Source organism: Saimiri boliviensis, chromosome 3 (assembly GCF_048565385.1).
Source record: "Saimiri boliviensis isolate mSaiBol1 chromosome 3, mSaiBol1.pri, whole genome shotgun sequence".
Taxonomy (NCBI): Eukaryota; Metazoa; Chordata; class Mammalia; order Primates; family Cebidae; genus Saimiri; species Saimiri boliviensis.
This window is the reverse complement of record NC_133451.1, coordinates 143,601,120-143,610,622: the sequence shown is the minus strand read 5'-3', so window position 1 is coordinate 143,610,622 and position 9,503 is coordinate 143,601,120. Positions and strand designations below refer to the sequence as shown.

At 41.1% G+C, this 9,503-nt stretch overlaps 1 long non-coding RNA gene across 1 annotated transcript; it reads right to left on the bottom strand.

The window, feature by feature from the left end:
• Positions 1-1,985: 1,985 nt before the first annotated feature.
• LOC141583932 (uncharacterized) lies at positions 1,986-6,814 on the bottom strand. Its single transcript, XR_012516763.1, has 3 exons — positions 6,596-6,814; positions 3,966-4,035; positions 1,986-3,775 (listed from the first exon to the last, which is right to left on the bottom strand). It is a non-coding gene; the product is annotated as an uncharacterized LOC141583932 (long non-coding RNA).
• Between the last annotated feature and the right edge of the window lie 2,689 nt (positions 6,815-9,503).

Genomic DNA, 9,503 nt, shown 5'->3' with positions numbered 1-9,503 from the left:
ACTGCATTTTTTCAAAGTTCACTTTCTTCATTTTTCGCAAACTAGTGAAAATAACTTTATAAAATTGTTCTTCACAGTTTTGCTGCAGGTATCACTATAAATATGCATTATTTCAGCCTATCAGTGGATATCATATTACTTTTGTCATGAAAATTACCAATAATACTTGTAGCAAATAAGAAATAAATATAGATAGGCAAACTTACCATCTTTGGGTTCCCCAAAATGTAGACTGAGATAAAGATTTGATTACAGATGGTTTATTTGGTGATCCCAGGAACTTCATGAGATGGAGTGGGGAGGGGAGGGAAAGAAAGCAGAAAAGTAAAAAAAGGGGTGTCTGATTGAGTACATTCCATTTTCCTAAGCAACTGGGGCTCACTTTCTCTGGGGAGCCTCTGAGAAACCAGATAGAATGTGTCTCAGAAGGAATTCACTCTTCTAAATCTTGAACCTCATCGATTAAAGATTGACCTTGTAGGCTCTATGCCCTGAGGACTTGCAGGCCACTCGCACTGTGGACTGAGAAGGAGAGAGTATGGGATTCATGGTAGGAAGATGTCAGTGTGTATAGACATGTTTGCAAGCTGCAGTGGAGCTCACAAGTTAGCCGGAGGCCATGGGCAGGGTCTCAGTAGTGACTGTCATGTTCATTTCTTGCTCTCAGCAGATCCTCTCATGCCCATCCTGAGTTTGCTCTGTTCCTGACATTTCAGAGTTGTAACTGGCTGCAATCTCCCAAAATGACTGAAAATAGAAGAATATATGAAACAAGTCACAGTCTTCACTGCTGCATCTGGTCCCAAGTCTATAATCTCTACTTATCTATCTCCTCTTCCACCTCTTCTAGATTTCCTGAATCCTCGGCTAGCACTTCCACTAGTCATTGTTGCTTGCTCACTGAATGACCAGACCTTCGTCTCTGAGTGGCTGAGCCTCAATTATCTTGCCCTTGTCAGGACATGGTTGCTTCAATTGCTTTTCTGCTATTAACCACCAGACAGAGAAGCACTAAGAGGAGCCCGAGTAAATCCCTCAAGTTCTAGACATCTTCCTCTCTGGGCCCATTATGTAGCAGCAACTCCAGCTCCTCAAGATAATCGGTCAGTCATTCCTGACAGTACAGTACTCCCATTTTTGCCTGCCGATCTGTCAGTATGGAGATGCCCAAATCCTCAGGTGGCACTGTACTGATGCAGCGGGATACTTACTGTCTCCCTGTGTACACACACCTGAGACGAAGGCTTCTAATCAGGAAAAGCCTACAGCTATAAGAATTAAAAACATAATTTCCACTAATGGGTCAAAGAGAGTGTGTTTACATCAGTCCTATTTGTATCCTTTAATTACCATTCCTGCGTCTTCCAAATGCTGGGAAAACAGCACGGTGATTGCGTATAGTGATCACTGGATCAACAAACATTCTCAAGGACAATGACCCAGCCGTGCAAGGTGCAATTCCTAAGCTGATGCCTTTTTAAGTCTTTAAAAGGGTATTTGGATACTCTCTCAGACCCCCTCAAAGCCAATCGTCTTCTGATACAATGGATCAGAGCATTATTCTCATGGGTAATTTTTTTCTCTCTCTCAAGAATTCAAAGCAGTTCACCAAGTGGCAGGAAATGCAAAGTATTCTTTTGGATAGGATGTCTCAACATATCCCTAGATCTCTGGGCCTCTAAAATATTCCCTGATGTGGCAGACTTCCAAAACTTTGTGGGGCTTATCTCTCATCCTTCAGCATGAAGTATGTAAAACCAGTATACTTGCTTCTTCCTAAAAACCAAGTCCGATTATTATTCTGTCATTAATATAATGGACCAGGATGATGTCCTATAGAATGCCAAGGTGATCAAGCTCACTGCAGACTGTATCATAACGGAAATGAGGAGCATTTAACAAATTCCTAGGACCAGGTAGTGAATGATAAAGAGAATGCATTCAACAAGTACAACAGTCTTTGACACTTAGCTTGAGACTATTGCAAAAGTAGTTTGCATTTACCGAGAAAGATGTTAAGTGCACATTCACTATTAGTATGAAAGATCTTGTTAAAACAACCAGCTTACATGCTCTTTATGTGGCTTTGCTTTCTTCCAGCATGGCAGCCTCAGGGTAGGTGGTCTTACACAGAAGCTCAGTCTCACAGAAGCAAATGTCCCCAGGAACAAGGCAGACGCTGCATCACTTTTTATGACTCAGCCGTGAGAATCACACGGCATCACTTCTGTACATTATTGGTCAAAGCAAGTAAAGTCCAGTTTAGATTCAAGGGGGTTGAAATTAGATTTCATCTCTTGGTAGAGGAATGACAAGTTTGCATGGTAGAAGAGCATTTGGGATGAGAGATACTGTTGCAGCCTTCTTTAGAAAATACAATCTGTCACACGTCTCACAGCAAGAATTGTGCTACCCTGTTCAGGCTATGCTGAGACTTGTGCCTAGTTTTTGGAATAGAGGCAATGAGGGCAGGCAGTAGCAGACCTTCAAGCGATCTTGGAGGTGTCTGCTTCAGAGGACTGTGTAGAGTGTCCAGGCAATGGGAAGCTGTTCTCTTCAAGTAACTGGGTGCAGGCTATTTCGGCTAGCCTGGATGGTTCAGGGAATCTAGGGGTTCAGGGTCACCTAGCACATCTATCCAGATGCCTGCCTGCATCCCAGCAGTTTTTAATGACCATTTCCTTCCTCTAGGGCTTTTTGCATGAGAGGCCTGCCTGGACTGTGCCTTCAATCTGTTCTGCAGTTCTATTACTCTTCCAATGAACCCCTGAGTGTCATTTCTTAGAACAGCCGTGCCCTTTGCTTGCAGGTAATGAGGATCTCTTTAGATCCTTCCAAGGAAACCTTTTGGCTTTCATTACTATGCTCTGAATGGACAGTTGGATGATGTAAACCTACCTTTTTTCCCCCCAGTTCTTCTAGGGCAGTTAATAAGAACAAGACAATTCTTCAATTCCTGTGATGATCACAACCCTGTATCTTTCAGGAGTTAGCATTATTGCATAAGCTAAGCTTCTCCTCTCACTTTTCCCTCAACCAAATACACCAGGGGTCAAGAGTGGGTAATGAAATTCTTCAAAGTGCCAGGGTTTGTCACCATCTTACTGACCACCATTAATGGGGTTTTGTTGCCTCCATACCACTGAGAATATACTTTCTATGGTCGCTTCCAGTACCCATTATCTTAGTTTGAATTCCTCCAAAATCAGACCTTGAGACAAAGCTTTGGATACAGGAGTTTATCTTGGAGAGGATCCCAGGTAGAATAAGTGAGTGAGTTTGGAAAGTGAGAGAGGTGAAAAAGAAACTTGAATTGGTGAATGGGTTTTTACTGTGGGCAACTTGGGCTCAATCCCATTTGGGATCTCTGAGGAATCAAGCAGAATGCCTTATAATAGTCCCACCAAGGTATGAGACAGTTGCATATTAATGCACTGATCCTCATTCTGCATTGGTTAAGGGGTTTTCAGTCCCCAGCAATTCCAGGATACCTTGTGAGTTATCAGGCAAGCTCTTGTACTGGAGGAAATCCTCAGTCAGAGAAGCAGAATGAGGCAGGTGCTTGACAGGGCAAGCTGTCAGCATGCTTAGGAAATGTTCACTGCAGCTGCAGGTCAACTCGGAGTCAACGGGACATGAGGAAAGGCATTAAGATAGTCTTCTACCTACTCGTCAGTAATTCACATGAAAAAAATCAGGAGGCAATCCTTGTTAAACACTGTGGACTGAACACATGCGTTTATCACAACTTCATCCTGAATCCTCTCTGAAATGACTGAAAAGGAATAAAAACAATCTTATAAAACCTGGAAGGATAAAGAGAACAGAAGAGGCAACAGCAGACAAGAGCTAGCAACAAAATGTTGGAAGACAGAAGGCAGATGGGTGAGTGCTAACGAAGTTAACAGAGCAGCAAGAAAGTTTGCTTTGCTGTGGAAAATATCAAAAAGCAAATGAATACCTACTGTACAACCCTGGAAAGGCTCAGAAAGTGGAAATCATTGTTACTTCTGTAGAAAGGGATGCAACATGGGGCTGAAAAAAAGGGTGGGACTGGAGATGACCCCTCAGAATCCTTCTCCTCTTCTGTACGCCAACCAGCCCAGCAGGCAACTGGTTTAATTTCTAGGGAAATAGAGCCAGGGGTTTTCAGACTCAATGATACCATGTTTTGTAGAGGACAGGAGTAAGGCTGAAAAGGGATTATTGAGATCAAGTCTACATGCCATATACCAGTTAGTGAGACTCCGACCCTGTTGCCCTCTCTTGCATGTTAGGGCACTGGCAACTAGATTTATGTTTCCCAGCCTGGGAATTGGAAGATTCCCCTCTGACAAAACCAACTGATTGAAGAAAGGACTTATATATTGACTTTTTGAAGTCTCTCAATGAAATGGCCAGGTGCCTGACTGATTGCTCTACAGTAAACAGTAGTAATTGACAGACACTGTAAATACACACAAAGCTTCCCATTTGCTTTTTAAGTGCCTCACTCTTAAGTATCAACAATCAAGTATCACCAGATGTGTGAGGGAAGTCTCTAACATAAACTATTTAAGATAAAAGTAAAGGAACAAATTAACGAAAGCAATTTGGAGTAACAAAGACAGCGCGGTGAAAAGAACACTTAAACAGACACATTATTAATGACCTTAAAAAATAAGATAAAATGTTACATCCACAAAATAAGAATGGGTGGTTACATGAAAAAAAGGAATATTTAGAGCATAAGAAATCATTTTTGGTAAATGAAAATAGGGTAACAGAAATAATAGATTCAATAAAAGGGCTGGAAGATAAGTCTTCAAGAAACTAAGCAAAAGGCCAAAGAGAAGGAAAAATAAAAGAGCCAACTAAATTAGCAAGTTGAACTTGGAGACCTATCACTTACTAATAGGACATTAAGAAAGAGAAAATGCAGAAAACAGAGGGGGGAAATTATAAAAGAAATAATTCAAAAACTTCCCTAGAACAGAAGGATATGATACTCCAGATTCATAGCCTCATGAGAACAGTTCAAGTGAAAACCTCAAGGTTATCATCACTCTCTCCAATATGCCCTCGTAGATGCTGTCATGGAATTCCGCCAGCTGAACGTGCTCTCAGTGCCTTGACTTCCTTTCCTTCAATTATTTGATTTCCATCCTTTCTTCAGCCAACTTCTTCCTGTTGCTCAGATCCTAGACCTTATCATTACCAATGACTGCACTGACATTAACTTGATAATCTCAATGTCATGCTTTCCACTTTCTGACCATAACCACCTATTTTTCCTCTTAGGTTGGTGCAAAAGTAATGGCAAAAACTGCAATTACTTTTTCACCAACCTAATAGTTTATTCCCACTAGCATCCCAACTCTTAAAATATTTCTGCTCCTTTGAGACTGAAAATTCGTTACTCTGATGCCACCAGCTTTTCAGTGTCCCATACTCACCTCACGTCCTCACTCTGTGTAGATTCTACAGTCCGTCAGCATAAATTCCCTTGCATATGCTCTCAACTTTCTTGCCCTTCTCTCCTTTCACTGCATTTTCTTGAAAAGAACCCAATCCTTGTTTAATTCAATTCCTCACACATGATGTTTGCACTTGCATGCAGCTTAACATGGCTGGAGAAAATCTGCGTCCATATCAGGCGGTCCTGATAAACTCATTGTCACTCACTTCCAGCCAGACTGTTGTGCTACCCAGCAATCCTACTACAACTTCCTGGTGTATTTACTGCCCCATTCTCCTTGTTTAGTTCCTCTCCCACCCTCCTAAATGACTATTTTGTATCTTTTCCTATAATATCTCCTTTCCCTCCCTCATTTCAAGTTCATGCCCTTACCTCCAAATTTACTAAGAAAATGAAAACAGCCTGAAAATGCCCCTGCTCCTTCCCACTGCCACATTCACTTGCATCTGTTAGTGTACCCCACCTGCTACAGTACACACATGTTCCATCCCCTGAGCTAAGACAATCCCTTTACTTATAGTCTTAGTTCCTTCCCCTTCCATGAAAGTTTTAGTAATTGTAACTGTCTCTTCTTTCCCCCTCTTTTATCCCTCCTCTCTTGCAACGTTCTCATCAGCAAGCAAATGTGCCATAACATCTTCCATTGGAAAAATGAATATGTTTTCCTTGTGTCATATCTCTACTCCACTTCAGGACAAAATTTAAAGGATTGATGAGAGATTCACCATCTCTAAGACCACTCTGCCACTTCCCTTTGAACTCATTTCAGTCATATTTTCACTCTCACAAGTAGAGCTAGTCAAAATCACTGATGACCACCATGTTGTTAAATCTCAGTCCTTATCTTACTTAACCAGTTGGCAGTTGATCATGCCCTTCTTCTTTAGAAGGTCTCCTGGCTTGCTTTCTACCTCCCTGACTACTCTTTCTCAGTCTCCTTCATGGATTTTCCTCTGATCCCTGATCTTTAATATATGGGTACATCTCAGATCTCAACCCTCAGACCTTTTCTTTTTCTATGTTCACTACCTCCTCTGCCATCTCACTGTTTCGTTGAGTTTATAGGCGTATTACTTCAAAGCTTATACATCTAGCCAATACCGCTCTCCTTAACCCCAGACTCCCATATCCAGCTACCTGTTTGGGATCTCCATGCAGAGCTCTAATAGGTATCTCAAACTGCAATGTTTGAAACTGCTTCTGCTCTTTCCAGAGACGTCTCCATTTCAGCAACTCCTTCCTTCCATTTGTTTAGGATGAAAACACTGGTGTCATATTTAACGCCTCTCTCTTCCTTTATCCTACATCATCATCATATGCTATACAATCATTGGCATATCCTGTTGGTTCCACGTTCAAAAAATAAGCAGAAACTGAACATTTTTCAACACTTTCAACCTCACTAACTGGAATCCCACTAGCTGGGTACAAGCCATTATCACTTGCTTGACTTACTGCAATCACCTCATAACTGGTCTCCCTCCTGCTGCCTTAGCCCACTAGTTTATTCTCAACACAGCAGCCAGTCTGATGCTTTAAACATATAATTTAGATCGTGACACTTCTCTGCTCAAAACTCTTCATTGCCTCCCTAGCTTATTCAGGATAAAAGCCAGATGCTTATAAAAGCCTCCAAATCCTGACATGATCTGGCCACAGACTACCTCTTGCAATCCACATCTTACCTCTCCTCCCCTCACAAACCCTGCTCCAGCTTCCCCAGGACATCTGTTCCTCCACAATGCCAGGCTTGCTGTTGCCCCACCCCAGGCTCTTTGTACCGGACATCCATGATCTGGAGTGCTCTTCCCTCAGCATCCTGTTCCTTTACTTCCCTGAGGTCTTTTCTTAAACTTCAAGTAAGGAAATAAAATAGCAGTGCCTTTAAAAAATTTTTTATGGAAAATATTTCCAATCTATAATTCTCTTCATATTTAGATTATCAATCAAATTTGAGGGTAGAAATTGCATTTTATAGCATGCAACGTCTCTGCAAATTTCCTTTAAATTTCTTTTTCAGGAAGATCCTGGAGGATGTGCTCGACCAACATGACACAATAACCCAAGAAAGAGGAAACGGGGCATCCAACACGGAAGAGAGGCAAGGGGAATTCCCAGAGTGATGGTGACAGGAAGTCCTGGGGCCAGAGCTGTGCAGCCAACCTAGCAGGAGGACAGCAGGTGCCAGGAGGAAGGTAGTCAAGGGAAAAGAATGACACAGAGAGATTGCCTGATGCATTTGATTATATTAAGGAGACTGATAACAATTGTATAGAGTTTGGGGCTGGCACATTAGAGTCACATAGAAAAGCAGTGGGGTGGCGATTTTCTGTAGGAAACAAAACAATTAGACAGGAAAATATAAAATATGATCATAGTGTTCTACATGCCCCAACTTAACAATATTTTCATGGCCATAAAAATGACTTCAACCACAATTTCATAATAACTGTATTGGGACCATGTAAGGAATACAGATGCTCCTTGATTTATGATAGGGTTACATCCCAATAAAACCATTGTAAGTAGAAAATATTGTAAGTCAAAAATGCATTTACTACACCTAACCTAGAAGGCATCATAGCTTATTCTAGCCTGGCCTACCTTAAACATGCTCAGAACACCTACATTAGCCTACAGTTGGGAAAATTACCTAGCACAAAGCCTATTTTATAATAAAGTGATGAATTTCTCATGTAATCTATTGACTATTATGCTGAATGTGAAAAACAAAATGATTGTATGGGTACTCGAAGGGTGGTTTCTACTGAAATGTGGATTGCTTTCACAACATCGTAAAGCAGAACGATTTAAAGTCAAACCATCATACGTTGGGAATCATCTGCATGGTGTACAAGGGGGAGGGAGTAGGAAGAAAGCTGGAGACTCCACTTCCAGATTAGGAAGCTAACACATTATGTCTAAAAGCTTAAAGATGAAGACATAGCAATGCAATAGTGTTATTTAAGAATATAAATGTAAATACAGAAGTGATGGCTGAAAGATTTGAAATGTTCCCTCTGGGACAGAAATCAGGATTGAGAGGGGCCTTTTTTTCTCTTTTAAATTAAAAGACATAGTGATTGACTTTTGTAAGCCAAGCACATGAATTTCTTTGCTAAAATTAAAATAAAATCAGAAATAAATAGAAAGAAAAGCTCTCCAAACCACAATAAAAAATAAAGTCATGAATCATACTTAATATATCTGATACATAAGTGGTATAAATTGCTCATACAGAAAAAACAAGGCAATATTATTTTCAATGTGCTATAACTCTGTGAACAACCACTAATGTGTTCTACTTTTATTTCTCCTTTCTTCCTCTCTCCCTCATTTCTTTCCCTCTCCTTCCTTCCCTTCCCTCCCTCCCTCCCTCCCCCCTTTCTCTCTTTCTCTTTCTTTTTTTCTTTGTTTCTTTCTTTCTTTCTCTTTCTTTCTCTCTTTCTTTCTTGTTCTTTCTTTCTTTCTTCTCTCACAGGGCCTTGCTCTGTCACCCAGGCTGGAGCTCAGTGGCATCATCATAGCTCACTGCAGTCTTAACCTCCCAGGCTTAAGTGATCCTTCTCCTTCAGCCCTCTATCCGGAAACATAGGTATGCATTATCACACCCAGAGAATTTTTAAATTATTATTATTATTATTATTATTATTATTTGGTAGAGATAGTATCTCCCTCTGTTGCCCAGGCTGGTCTTGAACTCCTGGGCTCAAATAATCAGTCCTCCTAAGCCTCCCAAAGAGGTGGGATTACAGTGTGAGCCAACATGCCCGGCCTCTCTTTTCTTCTAGGAAGTGCATTCCCTTTATTTTATGGATTTTCTCCTGTTGCATTTGGGTTTATCCATGGCAATATACCATCTCCTCTAGATAGGAGTTGGCATATGATTCTACCAAGCCAGGCTGAGTCCTATCTTGAAAGTTTTTGAATTGAATAAAGGAAGGGAGCTTTGTGAATGCAACCCCAGAGCTGTCAGCAGGTATGTCTTCTGTGTGAAAAATCCTGTCTGCAGGAGATAGTAGGCAACAATGACTCAGACCCAGAA